A 23639-nucleotide genomic window follows, 5' to 3' on the forward strand; every position below is an offset into this window, starting at 1 on the left:
ACCAAAGTGATAGATAAATAATATAAAATAAACTATAAAATTATATATAGTTACATACAAAGCAAATTATATATATAAAGGATATTTTATCTATAAAGAAAATTATATATAGAGAATTATATGTATGAATATATATATATATATATATATATATATATGTATTGTCAAAGGGGCTGGGACTTCCTGTAGAGTGACAAGTTACACAGATACAGAATGCTCTATGACTACAAATACATCAGCATTCTGGATAAATGCTCCCTATGAAAACCTAAAATGTACCTTATCCCTAAAAGAAAAAAGGGAATAGTAGATGTTGAGAGGGAAAGAGCAGGAGAGAGAGGGAATACCAAGCTGGAGCTGGACTTTTAATGCTTCAGTTAAGTCATTAGAGCTACAAAATGTGGCCTTTAACCGATGAGAGTTGTGGTAGGTGCAAATGATAATCCTCTAAATGATGCCTGATTCATGATAAGGTACTAGAAAAGGAAATACTAGCCGAGAAAAGTAGCCAGGAAGCTATTAGTTCACCCTATGGTACAGATGGGAGATTAATGAAAGTGTTATGTGAGAAAATGAAAAGCCAAATTTGTTCGATAAGTGACTGTGGTTCAGATATCCAAGGTTGAGAAATAACATAAAGTTGAATCTATAACATGAAATAGCTGAGTCTGCCCCAAAGAAAGATATGTTGAATACTATAGAAATGCTTTCATATGCCAAAGCACATGAGAAGAAATCCAGGGATACAACAATCTCAAGTGAGGAAGAGCTGATAGTAAAAACTTAAATGTGTGTCCACATGTACGTGTATGCACACGTGTGTACACACACAAGTTAAAGAAAAAGAAGAAGAAGAAGAAAACATCCTGAGGAAGATTTTAACACATGCAATGAATGGAGAAATTACACCACAAATATAACAAGTAATGAAGAAGATGAAAGGACAGTATATGGTAAGATTTGTCTTTTGTTTTTTTAATTTAAAGATATAAAAAATAGTAGATATAATGTAGAACAAATAAAAGACTAAGAAAAATAACAGGTAAATTTAAACATAAACTAAAAACATCTAAAAACAAACAGTTATTGATATTAAAAATCTAATGAGCTGTTTAAAAAACTGATTATACAAAGAAGAAAATAAAATTAGGAACTGGAAAATGGAAGTGGAACAGAGAGAGTTATAGAAACAAAAATATGAAAAAGAGTTAAAGACATAGAAGAATGAGAAAATTTAACATGCATCTAATTTTGTTTCAAAAAAGAGGAAGTGAAAAGGTGGACAGTTGACATTAGAAGTAGTAATGGCTGATAATATTTCAAAAGTGAAGAAAACAAAGAAGTATCCCTCAACTGAAAAACCCAAAAGAAGCCTAAGAAAGTTAGAAAGAAACAAACTGTGTGTATCTTAGTGAAACTACAAACATGGTAATAAATCTTAACGGAAACCAAAACACATATTAGGTTAAAAGGAAAAATATAAATAAAATATATCAGACTTTCAGTCAAACAGTAATAAAATATCTTCAAATCTCAATAAATCGCTTTAAATATCAAATGTCAACCTTTAGAACTATTTCAGCGAATCTGTCATTTAAGCTTGAAGGTAAAGTGAAAGCATTTTCAGATAAAGAAAAATCATTTACTAATCACAGACCATTATTAAAAAGTAACAGAATAATGTATACTTTATACTTCAGAAAGAATGAAATTAAAGCAAGAAAGAAACATGGGAGGTAATTTAAAAAGAGAAGAAAGACCAACAAGGTGGGGGAAAGACTTTGGGAAAGCAAGTGAACATTAATTTATTTATAATAAATTGAATAATATTCACCAATAATAATTAGGAGGCTAAAAACTAGTTAGAATTAATTACAAGACATTAATAACATTGGAAATAAAGGATTAGATTTAAAAAGCTAGGAACATTAAAATGTAGGACTAACCACTAAAAGAACTGAAGAATATAACTTTCAAAATAGTAAAACAAGAAAAATTTTTAAGAAGAACAATGCTGGAGCCACCACATTTCCTGATTTCAAAGTATATTACAAAGCTACAGTAATCAAAACAGTACTGGCATACAAACAATACTGGCACATAGATCAATAAAACAGAAGAGCTCAGAAATAAACCCATGTATATAAGGTCAATTGATTTATAATAAAGGAGCTGATAATATAAAATGGCAAAGGACAACCTCTTCAATAAATGGTGTTGGGAAGACTGGATTGCCACATGAAATGAAATGAAACAAATGAAACTGAACCCCTGTCTTACACCATACACAAAAATCAACTCAAAATACTTTAAAGACTTGAATGTAAGATCTGAAACCATAACATTCCTAGAAGAAAACACAGGGAGTAAGCTCCTTGGTATTGGTCTTGGCAAGGATTTTTGGATTTGACATGTAAAAGAAAAGCAACAAAAGCAAAAATAAACAAGTGGGACTACATCAAACTAAAAAGTTTCTTCACAGCGAAGAAAACCATCAACAAAATGAAAAGGCAACATATCAACATATGAAATGGGAGAAAATATTTGCAAACTACATATCTGATTAGGGTTAATATTCAAAATATATATGGGACTCAAAATGCTAAATAGAAAAAAACAAAAAACACCTAACTAACAAATAGCCCATCTAAAACATGGACAGAGAATCTAAATAGACATTTTTCCAAAGTAGATATAAAAGTGGTCAAAGGGTACATGAATACATGCTCAAACTCTTTAATTATCAGGGGAATGTAAATGAAAACCACAATGAAATATCAACTTATACATGTTAGGATGTCTATTACCAAAAAGGGGATGAGATAATAAATGCTGCCGAGGATGTATAGAAAAGAGAACCCTTGGACACTACTAGTTGGAATGTAAACTGGTATAACTACTACAGAAAGCAGTATAGAGGTTCCTCAAGAAATTTGAAATAGCACTATTATATGATTCAGCAATCCCACTTCTGGATGTATATCTCAAGCTAATGAAATCATTATCTCTAAGAGATACCTGTACTTCTGGTTCATTGCAGCCTTATTCACAATAGCCAAGGTATAAAAAGAACCTAAGTGTCTGTTGACAGGTGAATGGATAAAGAAAATATGAGGCATACACAGGGAGCAAAAAAAATGTATACACATTATAAGAAAGGAAAAAAAACTGTGTTAAGTTTGTAATATTCAATATATACCAATAACAAAAGATGAATACAAGTCATGTGTATACATTTTTTGGCACCCTGGAATATTATATATATGAATATAGTTCAGCCTTAAAAAAAGGATATCCTGCCATTAACTCAGTAGGGGAATACTTTCACAACCTATATGTATGTCAAATCATCAAGTTGTACACTTGAAATATCTTACAGTTTTATTTGTCAATTATACCTCAACATACCTGAAACAAATAAAGTTAATAAACATTACTCTGAATAAATTTGTTAGTGTTAAATCATGGGTATTTTTAATTTCTTTGTTTTATTTTTCTGTATTTTTGAAAAAGAATTACAGTGTAAAAAATGTTTTTTGTTGTGTTTTTTTTTTTTAATTAATAAAAAAAAGGTGGGACTCAACAAGACTGTGAAAGTTCAGGACAGCTTCAGGGTAAAAGTGGTACTCCTTCTGGCCTGAGCAGGGGATTGGACCTGTGGGGGTAAGAAAGAGAACTCACACAATTGAAGTGTGGGGTCCACAGTCAACCTTATTGTACAGGGGGTTGGACTGAGCCTCTCTGACCATATTTGAGAGTAAAAGAAAAATTAAAAAATAAGTATTTCTATGGGCCTATTCAACACCACATTGAAAAATGGAAAGATAATTCATTTTTTTACAAGACTATTATTGCAAATATTTAAAATATGTGAGATAAATTGAAAAGGTTATTCAAATCAGGAAAATCTGGTAGAACCATGTTTGGTAATAGAATAATATAAATTTATTCATTTGTTGATCAAATTTGTATTGATTACCTCCATGTGGGAGTTATGTATACAATATACATCAACATAAAGGTGATAATTAAAGCATTTATTTAGCAAATAATTATTATGTTTCAATTATCAACCAGGCCATTTCTACTCTTATGGATTGGAATTGGAATGGACTATACAGATCACTGCACAGATGATTACAATACAGAGTGCTCAAGTAGCAGGGCACCCAGTACAGTCTGGGAGATCACGGAAAGTGTCTTGGAAGGATGCGGTGCCTGGAACACAAGTACTTCCTCAACTCAGTGTTTATGAGCAAATGATTGCATGACTGAATTAAGTGATATTTACACTGAGACAGTAGGGATAAAGAAGACTTTACTAGTTGAAAAAAGGAGAAAGGAAATGTGGAGGACAGACAAAACAATCCAGGGAGAAAAAAACAAAAAAAAGACCATTCTCTATAAGAATTAGGAGACGTTCAGAGCAGTCTTACCCCAAAAGCACTAGAAAAGAGTAGAGAGAGACAAGGTTGCGTAAGACAGAGAAGGCAATGGAAGGGTTTTCATCATGGAGTGATATGATTAGATTTGTTCTCAAGCACCTGACTGTGGTGTGGAGAACCAGGATGGCGAACTTTAAGACGAGAGACCTGTAAGGACGCTCTCAATAAACTGATGATAACAATGCCCAGAACTAGAGTAGTCATGGCTGTGGGGATGGAGAAAATAAGATGGATTTAAAGGATTTTAGGGGATTAAACTACGAGAGTGAATGAGTTCCCTAAGGAATATCTACATATGAAAATATTTTTATGCTCTTCTGATAATACTCTGACATATTTCCAGAAAAACCAGACGGTTTATTACATTTTTCCTGAATATAGCCCAGATCTTTCCTGTTGTACGGCTCTCTTCGTGTTCTCATCCTCTACTTCTCTTTTCTTCCAATCCTATTTCTTTAAATCCCACCCATCACTCAAAGTGGGCCTCAATGTTACTTCCTTCATGGACTCTTCCATGATCTCAGCTCTTCTCCAAATTATAGAACCTCTGCTTCTAAAACTCCAGATTTTTTCTCTTATTTCTTTTATTGCATTTACTACATATTGTCTGCCATTGTGCATTTTATGTACCTACTCAATTGTGTTTTAAAGCCAGGAGAAATCTCAACTTCAATTTATTTTCCTCTAAAGTACATGACATATTGTCTGTTTTGTGCATATCAAAGTTAGTCATTATATGTAGTATGTTACAGTGCATGTAATAATAATACACTGTATTAATCCTGAAAGTCTTCATTATTTATGAATTTACAACTTATTTTCAATAAAAAGTTAACCTTTTTTTAAACCCGTTTAAATTTTATAACTGGTTGTAAAACCAAGTCTATTATTGATCGATGTCCATATATAATAATAATTATTATTACAACCATGTTTTCCTGAAAATAAGACCTAGCTGGACAATCAACTCTAATGCATGTTTTGGAGCAAAAATTAATATAAGACCTGGTCTTATAGTATGTTATATTATATAAGATCCGGTCTTATAGTAAAATAAGACCGGGTCTTATATTAATTTTTGCTCCAAAAGACACATTAGAGCTGATTGTCCAGCTAAGTCTTATTTTTGGGGAAATAAGGTATAATATACGGTTTTTATATCTGTCTATGGAAATAAATAAAATTAATCCAATTTCATATAAAGTAGGTGCCCAAAGTGATATGTAGACTTTTAATGATGTTATTTTCTGTGATGATATTCATAAATCTTACAAAATAATGAAAACATAACAGTATTGAGTAGAGTTGAGAGACTAAGAAAAGTAAAATTTAGAAATGATAATTTTTAATAACTTGGTTTCATTTTATATCCTTCCAAGATTAAAAGAAAAGAGAGGCAAATTAGATAAACTATTTTTTGAAAATTTTCTGAATCAATGTGCCTCCTTGGTACGGGGCTAATAGAAAATGTAGAAGAATCATTTGGCCCTATTTGGCTTCTGGATATTGAGGACATGTGTGTCGGATCAGAGTTACAGGGTGATTTCCATGAATCTATTCCAACCTTTTTGGAAGTAAAATCCATCTGTCAGTTCCTTGAGCCAGAGCTCAGCTTTCATAAGTCATCTATCAAAACTTTGGAATTTGGCTGATAAAGCTGACTTCTGCAGAGGTGTCTTTCATAAAATAACAACTTTACCTACATCATAATCACAGAAAGGGAGGGGAAAAAATGACATGATTAAAAAAAAATCCTCCTTGTTTTTCTCTTTGAATTCTTTATTTCCCTTGCTGAGACAAAGGGCAATAGTGGCAACAATACACATAATTCTCCTACTCCCCAAAAAATCAAATACAGAGTTTTGACTTCACAGCAGTCATCTTTGATATTTTTTTTCTCCTTTCTGATGAGTTGGATATGCTACCTTGCCTTTCTTGCAGGCACACTGGAAGTAAATTGTAGAATCCCTTTTAAAGAGGGAATGAACATATGGGAGCTCTTTTTTTTTTTTGTATAATTGTGCAACTGAATGTTAAACATGCCATCCATAAAATTAAATGTAAGCATCTATTTCCTTCAAGGAATAACTACTTGCCCTCCCTCTGGAGAGAAATTCAACACAAGGAATGCAGTTTTACCTCTTTTGCGGTACCTACTACAAATTAGCATGTGATTACTAGAAATGTGTTATGCAGTTTCATCAATTTATAACAATTTCTGTCAATGTAAAAGTAAAAAATTCTTACTACTTACTTAGGATTACTCTCTTTACTTTCAAATTAGCTCAAACTTTACACCAAAGAACTATATAGACAAATTAAACAATTATCTTACAATTAGTTATTCAGTTTGAAGAGTAAAATCTCAAATCTTCCCTGAAGTTTTCCTTGGCGATATTTTGGCCCAAAATACTATTACTGGAGGAGAAGGCAATAAGTAAGCTTCAAATTAGTCCATTTTACTACTTTTTAATCACTCTATTAAAAGTATTTTTGGAAAGAGGACTGTTAATATATGAACCCAAAATATTTTGGAAGATCTCTGATAATAGGCTTTTTTTGGTCTAGGTAGAGTCCTGAGGTTACTCAAGATTTAGTGATCAGTTTAATTCATTAGTTTAGAGATACCTCAAATGTAGCTTCAATTTCTATTATAGTATTGGAAACCAGAGAAAACTAAGATTCAGCTTGATTAGCAGCAAGCTTAGACAAGAATCAAATATTCGGGGGTGGGGGGGAGAAAAGAAAAAAAAAACAGAAGGGGAAAATGAGAGAGAAAGAGAGAAAGGATTGAGATTTGGTGATCTTTAATATACACCTAAATATTCCTTAAAGCAAAAACTTTTTTCTGTATTAGCCATTTTTTGCAACTTGCTATTTGGTTAACAACAAAAGAACAAGACAAACAAATGAAGAAACAAAAACTCATAGACACAGAGAATAGTTTAGTGGTTACCAGAATGTAAGCAAGGAGGGAGGTTTTAGATGAGCAAATAAGGGATCAAATACATGGTGATGGAAGGAGAACTGACTCTGGGTGGTAAACCTACAATGTGATATATAGATGATGTATTACTGAATTGTACACTTGAAACCTATGTAACTTTACTAACAATTGTCACCCCAATAAACTTCAATTAAAAAAAAAATGTCTACTAGTTATTAGTAACACTACTTGGATACTTCATGATAGAAGAAATGGTTACATCTGCTAACTAATCCTGTTAACTTGTTAAATTATATGTTTTCTCCATTGTCTTAGTATGAAAAATTTCAAATCTACAAAAAAATGGAAAGAATAGTATTAAAAATTGTCTACACCTTTATGTCTTTTACATATATTTATATTATGCCATGTGTGATTTCCCTCACCTATTCTTCCCACTTTAAATATTTCTGAACATTTCCAATTGAAAGCAGCAAGAAAGTTGTCCCTGTATACTTTGGTATGCATTTCCTAAGAAGGACTTTCTCTTATGTAACTACAAAAATATAATCACATGCAAATAACTTAATATTGATAAAATAAATATATAAAGTCCATATTCATATTTCTCCAAATGTCTCAAAACATGGGTGTGTGCATATATGTGTAACCCAGATATACTCAAGAATCAAGCATTGCATTTGCTTAAAATTTATATTTAATTCAAATACTACTTCAAGATCTTATGGGCATAGATGAAGCTTAATAGTCAGAATCCAATAGCTTTCCAAATATTAAGTGAATGCTCAAATGGCAATTTAAAAAATATATTAAAAATCCAGTTTCTGCCAAAACTTAGATAATGTGAAGAAAGTCCAAAATGTCACAATAATTGGTATCTCTAATGTGATCATTATTTCTATTCAATTTAGTATTAATACTAAAGGCTACTAGAAATGCTATTATCTGATATCCAAGATACAATTAGCAATAAAAGTTTTGATAAAATATAGTTTCAGTGATATCATTACGTTATATTAAAACACTCCACCATAATTACATGTAAACCTGACTGCTTCATTTACCTCTGTAAAAAGATAATTTTTTTAAAAAAAATAGTGAATCTTACAAAGATTATGAACGAACATTTGTTAAAGATTATACTCAGTGAGGAAACCCGGAAGGTCTTGTAACTGGTACAAAAGAGAATGTGAAGAATAGGTACATTTACAAGACATTAAAATGAATGTTCAATAGGAGACAAAATAGCTTTTTGTTAATGGGACAGGGAGGCAAGACAGGACAGAATTTACATGCTACTGATAAGAATTATTTTACATTACTATCAGTTACCTATAATTTATAGAGTTGTAAAATAGGTTCCCTACAATAAGAATCTGATATCTGAAATGTTCTTTTCTAAAAGTTCAGACAGTATTTACTTTTTCACTGAAGCACACATTTTTAAAAAATATCCTTGATTAAAACCTGCCCTCCACCATTTAGAATGTATCATACAGATATGTCCCACTTTCTTGAAAGTGCCCATTTATGTGACTCCGTATTAGTACGGTAATGACTTTTTTCCTAAAAGCTAAAATCCTCTTGGATTTCTTGTGGTTAGCGAAAACAGATACTTAATGTAGATCTTTCCTGAAGGTGAAGTGTCCTAATGGGAACTTTCTCAGAAAGCAAGGGACACTTTTCCCTTTACTCCATTTGGGCTCACAAAAGGTTTCATAGGAACCCTCTACTTTCAGATAGTGGGAAACCTGGAATGGTGATTACAGTTAACTCCAGGTGAACAGCAATGTTATGGCATTTGACTGATTGAGAACTGTACGATTAATTGATGCCCGATAAAGGGTAAATAAATTATGAATATGCAAATATGTAAACTGTTTTCATCAGCAGCTTTATTGGACAATATGCTAATAATATGTGCTCTAAACAAACACCTTCAGGCTGTCAAACTAAAACTATTCCTTGAAGTATAATTCTGATGGACCTTTGATATATAACATTTATTCATGTTGGCGTGTATCCAGATTGGTACATATGGCATTGAGAATGAATAGAGATCTCTTTAATGGAGATGTCAGAGAGCTGCTTTTTCTGAAGAGGTATAGTGTACCTCCCTAATGACAAGCTTCCAAAGTGTTCTAGAATAACAAAATAAAACAAAAAATGATTTCACAGAGCCACACTAAGTTTTTGAACTATAGTAGTCCCCCATTAGTCACAGGCAATATATCCCAAGGCCTGCCGTGGGTGCCTAAAACTGCAGATAGCACCAAAACATATATATATATATTCTGCTCATTTCTGCCACCCACAGATTTCATGCCTTTTCCAATCTTAACTAAGCACATATCATACACGGTGGTCATAACTTTTGCAGTTTGAGGTGCAACAGCAAAATTAGCACAAATTTATTTTTGCGTCTTCACAATTTCATGGATAGATTTGTTCTTACTGTAGATCTTAGCAAACTCAGCATACAATTCTTTTTTTCTTTCCTTAGTAAGTCGAGAACTTTCACCTTTTCACTTAATGGAAGCACCTTAGAACTTCTCTTTGGCATACCCGAATCGCCAGCATCAATACCTTTGCACTTTGAGGCCATTATTAAGCAAAATAGGGGTTATTTGAACACAAGCACTGTGATACCACAACAGTTGATATGATAACCAAGACACCTACTAAGTGACAACGGGCAGATAGCCTATACAGTGTTGATAGGCTGGAAAACGGGATGACTCATGTCTTGAATGGGACAGATTTGGATGGCTCAAGATTTTATCATGCTACTCAGAATGGGGCACAATTTAAAACTTATGAATTGTTTATTTTTGGGAATTCTCCATGTAATATTTTCTGAATACAGTTGACTGTGTGGAACTGAAACCATGGAAAGCAAAACATCAGATAAGTGGGGTCTACTGGATATAGTCAGAGGCCATCCTTGACCTTGACCTCTATCTTATGTCCATCCCTCATCACCCCATCCCCCTGGAACTCCGTGTGCTTGAAAATTCTCCTCTATTGTTTGTGTGAGCACCGCTTTCCTTTCCTAACTCTAAGTAATTAGCTAGAACTGTCCATCGACAATATGATGTAATGCTTTGGGCCATGAATAGAATCAAAGCAGTTAGTAAATTTGTCAATTTTAGTAATGGGGTCTAATTATAGCCACAAAAATTTTTAAAAATATGTTTGCTTCATATTACACATCTAGTAATATTGGGAGGTTTTTAAATGTTTAAGTTTTTTTTCTTGTAATAAAAAATATACACATTGGCTGTGGAAAGATTGGAAAGTAGGTATATTATAAAAACAACACAAATAAAGATCCTAATTCAGGAGAAGGGGTAAGGTTTGGGGAGACACTATTGACATTTGGTATAATTCCTTCAACACTTTAACTTATGTTTCTCTCTTTTAATTTAGTGCATGTTAAAATCATACTGAATACATATATATATATATATATATATATATATATATATATATATATATATATATATTTAACACAATATGAACAGTTTTCTATGTGATTGCATTTTCTTAAAATAAGATTCTTAAGGATTGTTTAGTGTTTCACTGCATGAATCCTCACAATTTTTTTTCCATTCCTCTAAACTGAGCATTCCATACTCCTAATAATTCAAGTCCATAAAGAATGAGGTGATGGTACTCTCTGTACAAAAATCCTTCAGTTAATCTTTGTATTTTCTTATGTTTTTGTGGTTGAAATTACTGTATCAAAGACTATAAATACTTTAAATTTCTCAATATGTATTAGCAAAATGCCTCGTAAAATTGGTTTAAAACTTATAATCACACCAGAAGTATAAAAGTATGCACATCTTATTACACTCATACCAATCTTGGCATTATCTGTTTTAAAAAATATATATGCTAATCTGAGAGATGAAAAAGGCAACCTTTTCAAGCCTCAATAAAAGGTTTTTATTGAGACTTTGTTTTTTAATAATTGCTTAGGTTATTCAGCTTCTGTTGAAATTGTTATTCATACTAGCTCAGAATAAAAACTCAATAGATTCATCCCTAAGATCATTTCTTATTCATATGAGGAAATAAATAAGTCTTGGTTTATGAAATATTCAGCAAAGACAAGCACAGGCATAATAAATATTTTAATGTACCCTCTTAATTATTTGAGTACTGCTGAAACTGATTGATCTAAATTCTTATAGTCATTCTGTAAAATTGCACTTTTTTTGACAGTTTTTTCCATAGTTTTCCTCTTACCTGGGCATCTAGCCCACTGTTTGACTCACTATGCTCTCAATAAACATTTATTGAATGAATGAAAGAGACGAGTCAGCCTCTGTTATGATATGTGGTTTCTCATTGTGTGTTTCACATGTGTAAATGTGACCAAAATTTGTCTTGGCTTTATTTGCCTCAGTCCTATTCATCCTCTGCCCTAATAAAAACAAATCTTTCTCCCATCAAATTTTATTGGTAAAATCTTATCAAACCTGGGTCTGGAAGATATCCAAAAAGCAGAACTTTAAGTTCTATGTTCCCTCTTCATAACATCTGATAGTGTAGTCTTTACATTAAATACCACCTGACTAGATCCATATTTAACCTCAGACTGACACACCAAGGAGATATCTGTACTGAAAGAAACCAAACAGTTTGCTCTTTGATTACGGGTCTCTGTGTTGTTTGGCCATGTTGGACATGACCTTAGAAAAGTCAGTTAAATTGTGAGATGGCAATTATTGTCTGACACCAATCCTGAGAAGGACATTCTGAGTTTATTTCTAATGAGAAAATTGGGTATATATAATTAATCATAACATAATTTTTTACAGGTCCTACATTAACATATAATCCTTAGTGTTCCAGGCCATTACTTAGCTAACTGAGCCATGCTACATCTTTAGAGTGGAAATGTGGGATCAGAATTTTGGTTTAGGTATAGTTGGCTTCTGAGAAAGAAAAAAAAAAATATCTCTGCATAGGACTTGTGCTTTATTATTAGCCTTGGAGAAAATAGCCCTGGAGAATGTCAGCTTGCTCATTGACCCTTAGCAAATAATTTTGTCACCTAACGGCACACTAAATTACTCTCAAACCTAATTTTCACCTATTTTTAGGGGGAAAAGATTAGATCCTGATTGTTACAGCTATAACTCATTATTTGAGTCACTTTTGAAGAGTGTCATATCCATGAAAAATAATCTAACAGAAAACATTGTTATAAAATCAATAAAAGGAAAAACTAAGAAGTGCATCCCCTAGACTGCATATGTCCAACAAAATATCGCCCAGCAGAGGAAAGGCAAGGACCCTTAAATAGTTAGGGAAGAATGCAGAATCATTACCTGAGATATTAACTGAAAAATCCAGACAAATGCAAAAATCCTGCCTTAACTTCATCTTTTTTCCTAGAACCAGCTTACCCATATTTGACCAGTCTCTCCTATTGTTTTGGATAGAACTTGTGTTTCTTTCCACAGGAAATTAAAGTCTATACTTTTCCAATAGGCAATAGTACAAGTCTCTACTTTGGTGGGCAAGTGATAAAATATATCTTAAATTAACAGGTAGTTTGAGGCACATGTGGCCAAAACCTGAGTGGAAGGCTCTCCAAATGTTGACAAAACATACTTCATGGAGGGCATGGAACATCCCCAAAGATCCATAGAGCTGAAGGAAAAGTAATTAAAACCAACCCTGCTAGCTATAAAGCTGGAAAAAGCTTTAAAGGAAGGCTGAGTATGAGAAAAGCGAGACACATAGGAGAGAGAGAGCAGACTGAAGAAAAAGGGCTAGAGGAGAGTTGAGACATGGTCAACTAAAACAGCCAGGAGGCACTGAAAGAAAGAAAAATATTAAGAGTTAGGCAGAAATGCATGTAGGACAGAGAAGTGGAAGAGCAAAACACTAAGAGAAAAAAAGAGAAAGGATGCAAAATAACTGAAGGAAAATAAGTAAAAATACCAAAAGGTAGATCATTAAAAAAAAAAAAAAAAAAAAAGCTATCTGGCATTTATTCATATTTTGCCATAGCAATTATCTGCCAAAGCTGAAATTACAGTATTCCTTTGTGATTTGCCTTAACAGACTCAGCCAGGTGCATTATCTACAGGCATTCTCATTCAGGAGAAAAATTAGCCAATCATGGATCTGGACCTGAATTTAAGGGACAAGAATAAGTGAAAGCTCTCCAAATGATATTTATGCAGTGGTCCAATCAAAATTGCATAAATTACTGAATTCAATTGCCAGGAAAAGGGGTTAAATTTAATACAGCTAGACAGCTGAGCAGCTGCTTTCATGATTTAAATAAAAACAAGCTGAAACCCTTGCTGTCAGCTCAGTGATATATGACTTGTAATGGGATGTTTCCAACCTTTACTTCCATATGGCCGCCTACACTTTAGGTAATGCTCTTTGCCTCCAGTGCAACTAACTTTTCAGAAAACATCTGGGTCCCATTCCTGTTCTATTAGCTACAACTTTGCCTCCTACAAACACAAATGATTCATTGGACAACATCCCTTCACTTCAGGATCAAATTAGGGAGTTCCATTGATAATTTTATCATGTTTACAACCAGAGATACCGTATGCAAACATGGCACCTAGTCAATCCACAAAATTCCTTCACACAATGTTCATTCTAGTATAGATGATATATTTAAAATTAAAGGTGAATTTTAGTCGTTGGAATTAGAAAACCAAATGAAAGGCTATCCCCAACAGGGTGAAGTTTTTGTCTTTCTTGCTACTGCCTTACTGCTTTATAGCAAAAATGTTTCTTCATCTACACATTACCCCAATCCTTCCCATAACTGAAGGTAAGGGAAGAAAAAAAAAGACAAACTTCCCTCTGAAACGTAGGTTCAGCACAGGGGGGAACAATGAGAAATTTGCCAATTTCACAACACTTTCACTCATTTCAAGGTCAAATAAAATAGATTGCATGCTACCGTAAGAATTAAATGTCAGAAATGACAATGCTTATAGAAAAATGAAAAAAAATATATATATAAAATACTCATGATTTGAACCAGGTCATTGTGTGTCTTGCAAACCAAATTATGATGTTCATGTCTTCTAACAAGATATTCTTTATGACGACAGAATCCAAAACATGCTACATGCAATCCTGAAAAAGGAATTCTCTTGATACTTGATACCTTAAGATGGTGCCTCCAACGATCAATTCGCACCTCTAACAACAGTTAAATACAAACCATATTTCCCATTTTGAATTCATGAAACCCAAATTAATGTTATACCATACACAGTTTACATTAATTTCTCATTTGAAACAGTGTCCACCAACCAACATATGCAACATTTTAAGCCCTATATTCTAAAATGATTACTTTTCCCATTAAAAGTTGATGAGAAGGAAAAGGAGCGGTAAGAAGAGGGGAAGGAGGAAGAGAGGAGATGAAGAGGGAGCAGCAACAGCAGCAACAGAAGTTTTGAGAACTTTGTGCGAGAAAAGGAGAAAAAAGCATTACCAGACAAAGCAGTGCTGTTCTTTTTCTTGCAAAAGAATACATGGATTCTTACATTTCCCCCTTTTATACTTATTAGCTTATCGGTACTCTGCAAAATTAAAGGTCAAAAGAGTTCACAATAAAGATAATTGCGGAGTCCATCTCCTGCTTAAAAACCAATGTGAAATTCTCTAGGCCTGACCATAGGCGGTTACAAAAGCTTTACCAGGCAGGCCTCCTGGGAGAAATCTGCCCTCCCCACACCACAAGGGTCTTGGTGCATAGCCCATGTGTTGCAGTCTCTGGAAGGAGTTGCAGGACTCACAATCCACCCCACATCCCACCTTCCATGGGACATGCTGACATCTTTAGCTCTGGCAACTTCACGTCTGAGTCTCCATAGCTGAGGACTTGGATAGATGTCTTCTTCAGGTGTCTCTGTTGCGACCTCCTTAAGGGGGCAGGGAGAGGAACTTTTGAGGACTCCTCTCTGACTCAGTACCTAGTATCGTTCCACTTCTAGCCCTTCTGCCTTGCTGTCTACCCAGCTCAGGGTCCATAAACCTGCCAGAGCATTTTGTTTGGCAGAGAGAAGCAACCCCCACATCCTAGCTGTTTCACCTGATTCTTCACCTGTGTGGGGAAAATGGAACAGGAGGAGTTGGTGGTGTCTTTGGTTTTAGACTCCTGCCGACGCCATCATAGTATTAAAGGCTGAACTCCTTCAGTTTTGGCCGGTTGCTTTAGTCAGCTACCCTGACACCTGGCAGCTCAGTTCTCTCATGCTCGGCTCAGCTAAACCCCAGTCAATAACAATAAGCATAATTCACTCATTCACAATTTAAAGCACTATCAGAAGAGGCTTTTCAGAGCATCACAAAATATAAAGTGCCTCCTCCTTCATTTTTCATTAATTCCTGGATATATTAGTTTGATGCTTGCAGAAGAGCGAACAGAGGTTACCATAGACAAAAATATCACTGTTTCTGATAGCTATTTCATTTCACAATCAAACCTATAAATACAGTTTGATGGATGCTGCTTCTATATTTCCTGTCGCTACCCCAGCAATGTAAGCTAGTGTGTACTCTCTTGGTCCTCAACATCCCCACCCCATCTGAAGGCATAGATCAAATTGTCATCTCTCACATCATGAGCTTTTTTTGAAGGCCCGCATAAAGTCAGTTTGTTTTAAGATAAAAAAATGTGTTAAACATGATGCCATTTCAGAAAATATATATCCTTGTTTATCCAACAGCTTTGCATAATGAATGACCCTAATCAATTGATATGCATATTCTATTTTGCAAAGCAAAAATTTAGGGGAGCCAGTCAGCCCTGGGTTGGAATCCTAGATTTTCTAGGCATCACTGTACTATCTGTGGGGATAATATTACTGGTCTCTCAGGGTTCTGTGGGGGTAAAAGGAAATAATGTGATCTTCAACACCTATTTCAAGCCTTTCTTCTGCACCTGTTTTCATATGTAACTGGTTAAAAAGCTGCTCAACTTTGTGGTCCAGACATAGCATGGTGTCACAGACAAAGCAACACCAATGTAACAATCAAAAATAACAGAGAGGCAAGTTACATATTCATTGCAGAGTCTTAGAAAAATGCTAAAGGGGTGCTCTACACAGAAAATAAAAATATCTTAAATTCCTTTATACTGTCTTCTCCTCCAAAGTCTTATTTGTCATATATGTGTATCTGCTCTCAATCCCTCTCACAAAATCTCCAGAGTGATGTTTTAAAATTTTTTCCAGCCTCCCACATGTGGAATGTTTTCTTTTCCTCAACTAACAAACCACCCTCTTCAAAGAAAAGCATTCTCCTCTCTCCATTACTTATTTGCTCACTCTGCATAACAATGGTCCAAGCATCCGGCTGGACAGATTAATCTGCTCCTTCCCAGGCATGGGAGGTGAAGATGGTGAGTATCTACATGCACTAAGGGTTTGTAGAGCTAAGCGACTTGCACAAGGTCACAGATTTCATAAGTGAAGGATTTAGCATTCACTACTTTCTCCTCCTTGCTTCCCTCCATCTCCCCACTGTCCCCGTCCCAGTGCTGTCTTTTCATAAGCACACTGCCTTAATCATGCATCAACATGTCAGTATAAATGAGGCATAAAAATGTGAGTCTGGCACCACTGTTAACTTGATGGACGGGAGGAATGGGGAAGACCTGGGAGTGACCAGCTAATGAATGTCAGAGTATTTTATGGAGACATGAGTTCTGCCTTTAGAACTTGAAATGTCTGTGCTGCAATTCAAGGAACGTGTGCTACGCAGCAGTGGAAGGAAAAAAAAATCTTCCAATGAGTAGAACCTGAACCAAAGGAAGTTTTAGCTAACAAAATGGGTTCAATTGCAATCTAACACTTTGGTAGTCTATTAAAACACTGTAACTACACCAATATTTAACTTTAAATGCACAAACCGCCAAAAAATCCATTTGGTTCAACCTATCCCATAATTACGAGGTCTGGCAATTAAGTTCGTGAACTTGTTGTAACGACGTTGCTAACCTTTTTTGATATCAGAGGGATTATTCATTATGAATTTGTACCAACTGGACGAACAGTTAACCTAGTTTACTATTTGGAAGTGCTGAAAAAGCTAGGTGAAAAAGTTAGATGAAAACCACCTGAATGTTTCGCCAACATTTCATGGCTCTTGCATCACAACAGTGCACCAGCTCACACTGCACTGTCTGTGAGGGAGTTTTTAGCCAGTAAACAAATAGCTGTATTGGAACACCCTCCCTACTCCCCTGATCTGGCCCCCAATGACTTATTTATTTACCCAAAGATAAAGGAAGTATTGAAAGGAAAACATTTTGATGACATTCAGGACATCAAGGGTAATATGACGACAGCTCTGATGGCCATTCCAGAAAGAGTTCCAAAATTGCTTTGCAGGGTGGACTAGGCACTAGTGTCAGTGCATAGCTTCCCAAGGGGAGTACTTTGAAGGTGACTGCAGTGATATTCAGCAATGAGGTATGTAGCACGTTTTCTAGGATGAGTTCGCGAACTTAATTATCAGACCGGGTAGGTCAATAATTACTAGGAGGGAAGAAACTTAGGATGGAAGTAGGAGAAGGAGGACTACAGAAGTGCTAAAAGAAAACTGAACGAAACACTTTAAAGAGTAAATAGAGATCACAAAATATCAAATTTTGGCATAGATATAATTTTATATCATGATTCCTATCATAAAATCATATTACTGTTCTAAGGAAGTAGCCACTTACTATTTTTAGTTTGTATGAATTCTCAAAAACAAGGAACAAGAAATCAAAGAGAAAATCTGAAGACATCAGAAAAAGAAAAAGCAAATTAATAGCTTCCAAATTTATATACAGCTTTTTTTAAAACTTGTTACTCAGACAAATTAATTTCTATTCATAAATACAGACTGAAATTTTTCATAACACTTAATAGTTTTTTTCTCTTAGAATAGAAATTTTTCTGATATTGTCACTATTCGCAGTTTTTTAGTTAAATAATTTATAAAATAACTCATATGATAATACTATCAGCTAAAAATAGCTATTATTTATTAAATCCCTACTGTATACCATCTGTACCTGTTTTGTTACATGCATTACTTTTTTTTATTAGTTTCAGGTGCACAAAACAAAGTAATAGACGTTTATCATTTATATCCCTCACACAGTGATAACCCTCCTCCCCCTATCCACTGTCCCTCTGACATCGCACACAGCCATTGCATTTCCACTGTCTCTATTCCTAACGCTGTACTCCGCTTCTTGTAACTTATATATAGCTTTTTACATGAACATGTTATGTTTAAGTTTGGGATGACTATGAAGAAGTTTTATAAAAAGTGTATTTAAAACCAAATCCATCTGAGTGCCAGCCACAGGCTGGTATTGTGCACACTTGCTAAACTGGGTGTCAGAAAACACTGTCATGGAGTGAACTCATAATGTGCATCAGGCAAGGTCCAGGCAAGAAAACAGTCACTCTAGGGAGCTCCAGGGACAGATTTGAATATGGAGAACCAGTCACCAAGGTGATGACAGAGAACAGAGGTTACCAGCAGCCTCAGAAGGAGGATTAGGAAGTTATTACTTCATAGGTACAAGCGTTTTCGTTTTGGGTGATGGAAAATTTTTGGAAATAGATAGTGATGATGGTTACATAACACTGTGAACTTACTTGATACCACTGAATTGTACACTTGAAATGGTGATTTAAAATACACTAAAGTTTCCACTTAGCAATGGTCCAATTGATAAACGCCAGGTTGTATATATTTCCATCACAATTAAAAATAAAAGAAGTAAAGAAGCAGCCAATGAAAAAAGTGACGGTAGAGTGTAAATATCAACAAGAGACAGTGTGTCAATTTATAGATTAACAATAGCAATAGATGAACCATAGTAAGAAGGCTTTGTTTGCAGGGTTGGAGGGAATGAGGGAAGGAGAACGGGGCTACCAGAGTCTGGGATCCAAGGTTCTGGCAGGACTGGAACAAGAGTGGAAGCTTTCCAACAGGAGCTGGGACCACGAAGGAGACACAACCACAGCTGAAGAAGCTGCCCAAAGCATTCAGAGGCAAAAGTATTCTGGTGTCTGCCTTCCTCCTATCAATTTCCCACGGCTGTCTGACAATGACCAGAGCTAGGTGGAAAATAGAGTTTACAGAGCTCAGCGGTGTGGTTAGCAGGGTTCAATCCCCACAATCTAGAGTGGGACACGGAGCAGACAGGAAATGGATCTGGGAGAAACAGTCAAGTCATCCACACAACATGCATCACTGGCAGTGTAGTCGGGCATGTCTCAAAGGAAACTGATCAAAAATATTATAAGCATTTGATCAAATTACAAAACACATTAGAGAAAGAAAGGTTAAAAAAAAACAAAACACCAAGAAACAAACAAATCTTCACCTAAAACTCAATCTCTAGTAAGTACCTCTGCAAAAGGATTAAAAGTAGCCCTTCCATTTATTTATTTTTTTTGGACCACAGATGAATTTATATTTGTTAAATAAGGTATAACTTAAATCTTCCAATGTGAGGCTCATCATTTCCTATCTCACAGGGGATGTAGTGGTTTTCTTGCCATCTCCAAACACTTTATTCTGTCTGTGTCTATCTTTCCCAAGATTAGTGTCATACTTTGTATCGTCTTCATCCTCATAGCACAGTAAAGAATGAAAAAGGTCTTGACTTACTTAGTTCACCTAGACACTAGTCCTGCCTGCACACAAAGAATTTTCAAAATGTGCTGTACAAGAAAATAGTTTATACAACAGCTCTTAATGAGACGCTGTCTTCTTTAAAACCCATCCATTTTTTTTTCTCTTACAGTCTAAACTCTTAAAGTGTTTGGTCTTCAGAAGGAACAGCAAAATATTTCTGGAAGAGAACACACAATAAATGTGTTTTGCAGGGTACATGGTCTCTGTCACAATCACTCCTCTCTGCCTTCCTAGTGGGAAAGCAGCCATAAACAATCTGTAAACAAATGACAGTGGTTATGTTCCAATAAAACTTTATTTACCTATGTACACTGAAACTTACATTTCATGTGTCACAAAATACAAGTATTATTCTTCATTTGACTTTTGTTCTACTATTTAAACATGTAAGAACCATGCTTTTCTTGTGGGCAGTGCAAAAATAGAGGCGGGCTGCAGAGTCCTACTTTGCAATGTAACGCTTTCTAAGATCTGGCCCCTACTTTCTTTTTCAGTCTAATGTCTTCTCATCTTCCACCCTTACCTTATGGTTTAGTTATGCTGAGCTACTTACCATTCTCTTAGCATCTTATAGCATTTGCTACAATTTTTCTCAGCCTGAATGACCACTTCTTCTTCAATGAATTCTGAAAATCCCTGCTGTAAGTGTACCTCCTCTGAGACGCTCACCCAGACCCTTTGAGTAGCTTTATACAACCTTTTCCTTCTCACCATCTACAATATATGTATATATATCTAAACATGATTCTCACTGTATTGAAATCATCTGTACATTTTCTTTCCCATTGATCATCTGCTTCATGAAGACCAAGACCTTGTTTTATTTGTGCTTCAATCCCCAGAATTTTGTAAAATGCCTAGAGTATGACAAATACATAATGAAGAGCTATTCATGAATAAATAAAGATTGCCAATTAACTAAAATGAAAATTAACTCTTCATCATCTCATATAAGCAACCACCATGTAGGTTGAGTTTAGCTGTGTTTCTGCATCTGTCCACTAGTAAGTTTCATCCAGAGTATCATCTGTAAAAGTTCATTTCAAACCTGACTGTTCACAGACAGCTACTGCAATGACTGGAGAGCAGTGTTTCCTGTTAGAATAGCTATCACCAGAAATATGTTGTTTTAATTTTTTTTTCTGAGAGACTAATTATAGTTTAAAAAATATCCTAAAGAAGAAAAATAGAGATTGAGATCATGATGGCCTCCAATAGCCAAGGACCCTTGGGGACATGAACATGAAATGCCCAGAAACCACACTGGTGACTTTTGGTCAGTATTACTGTCATTGGATAGAAGAAGGAAGTAATTCACTTTGGAAAGTAATTTAAAACAATACTTTTTAAAAACAGACTGGTAAACAAAACAATATTGTGCTTCAGAAAAAACAATGTATGATTTTCTTTTTTAGGATAAATTGGGAGATTGTAAAGAAATTCCACAGCAAAGATACTTGCACTTTGGTATCCTTTAAGAAACAATCTTCTATGTTCAGTATTTCTAGAAACATTGTTATTAGTGGATGAGGAATCTGAAGAAAAACTTCATGGCAGCCTTCAAACACTATAAAGAGATATTTTAAAAAGGAAAATGAGATACTGTACTCTGCATCCTGAGCAACAGGAGGAAGAATAAGTAATTTAAGTTCCATGTTGTACAATGTTACCAGTCTATAATGATTTAAAGATATTGGAAGGATTTCTTAATGAAGACCGTTATTCTGAAGGTTTTAAGAAAAAATCTCTGGGGGGTGGGTAGGTGGATATTCTCTCTAGAAATAACTAAGGGGATTTCATGTATTAAGATATAATTATATAGAGCTCATTAAAAACTACTTTTATATGCTGTTTATAAGATGTTATTATATTTTTTTTTCATAAATTTAGAGGGTCACCATATGTTTATTAACAAACCGGTCAGTAAATAAATGAATCAGCTTTTTATAGGTAAGTATGGCAAAGGAAGATACAGATCCCTGTCTTGAATTATCTATACTGGATGTTAGATATGAAAATGACACTCTGGGATCCCTGCTTTGACTTGGACGTAAGAAATATGTACAGAAACAGTACCAGGACTGATGTGTGTTAACTCAAAAGCTTAAAGCTTTAGGCAGATGCAGTGAACTGAAGGTAATCAACTAAGATGCAAACTGGGGATATATAATTTAAATACCAAGAGACTTCAGGTCGCTGCCCTCCTGTTACCTTTTGGAAGTTACCTTAATTTAAAAAATTGAAGTCTAATTACTGGTTAGTGGCAAAAAGTTAGCCTGGGTCTTTTAATATATCTCAGATTTTTATACTACCTCCTATTCCATCACCAAAATTCTCTTAAAAAATTTCCAAACCCTGTCATTACACTAAAACCAAACCAAAGGGTGTGACAAGTACAACCATCACCTAAGACCTAAACAACAAAGAAATGGCCATCTAAGAAATAGAAAATATTTAGACTCTAGTATAAAAAGTGAAGAAATCTCTATGATTAAGGCAAAGAAAGAAGCTTTGAATGCTTTTCTTTTCTACCCATTAGTAATCAAATTCAAATTTGTTTTGTAACTCTTGGAACTTCCTGAAAGATTATTTTGCTATGAAGCTTTGTGTCTACACATATTCATACCAGACAATGGAGAGAAAACAAGGGAAGTAGCTTCCAGAAGCAACAGCTGAGATCCAGAACATGTGGGTGGAGAAATTGTGTCTACTAACGTTGCATGTTGTTTCCTCTTTGGAGGGTCAGGCTTATGTCAGTTTTCAGACAACATTAACATTAAGCTCATACAGACTTCCTTTTCCTTTTATTACCTTTGTATTCTCATCATTTGTGTAAAGAAGAAATAGCTCGTTTTGATATTTAAGATCTTGTCCACAGTTCTGTGAAATGTCTATAAAGCATATTTGAGTTAGGTCAGAGAAAGATTTTTTTTTCCTTGTATATAGAATAATTTACATTTGAAATCTATCTACACAAAACTACAGAATTTAAATTCAGTTTCAGGAGGTGGGCTATAAGAAGGCAGGGAAACAAAAAGATGTACTTAAGAAAAAAGTAAACATAAAGTTAAGAGGAACATTTTCTTGCAGCTGTAAAAGATGCACAGCTCTCCTTTAAATATTTATATATATATATATATATATATATATATATATATATATATATATATATATATATATATAATCAAATGGCCTTAGGGTTCCCTCAGCTTGACTAAATATTAACTAGTCTTCACCCTGACTATATGCCTCTGACCTCCCTTTTTCTTAGAGCAGTTACTTAAGAAAACTTGCATTTGTAAATTATTTCTCACCCCTTTGAGATGTAGGTTCTTACCAATTTTACACCCAGAAATGTCTTTCTCAGGAAACTGGGAGTTATCTTTTGAAATGGAATCAAGACAGATAGGACCATACCTCCCAGTCTCCAGGAAAGGGTAGAAACCTAACTTCAATAAGTGCCAATTATCAAACACAGATGGCCTAATCCCTCTGACCAGCTTTCTCACCAACATCCTCAGGAACTTTCCCATTAG

At 34.6% G+C, this 23639-nt stretch overlaps 1 protein-coding gene and 1 pseudogene across 1 annotated transcript in view; one reads left to right on the forward strand and one right to left on the reverse strand.

Annotated features, from left to right (window-relative positions):
- Positions 1 to 23639, reverse strand: part of AGMO (alkylglycerol monooxygenase) — a 297194-nt gene that overhangs the window by 15699 nt on the left and 257856 nt on the right. The window lies entirely within an intron of this gene.
- The window catches only part of LOC109444820 (small ribosomal subunit protein eS1), a 47527-nt pseudogene continuing 43199 nt past the window's right edge, over positions 19312 to 23639 (forward strand).

Source organism: Rhinolophus sinicus, linkage group LG09, assembly GCF_036562045.2.
Source record: "Rhinolophus sinicus isolate RSC01 linkage group LG09, ASM3656204v1, whole genome shotgun sequence".
Lineage (NCBI taxonomy): Eukaryota > Metazoa > Chordata > Mammalia > Chiroptera > Rhinolophidae > Rhinolophus > Rhinolophus sinicus.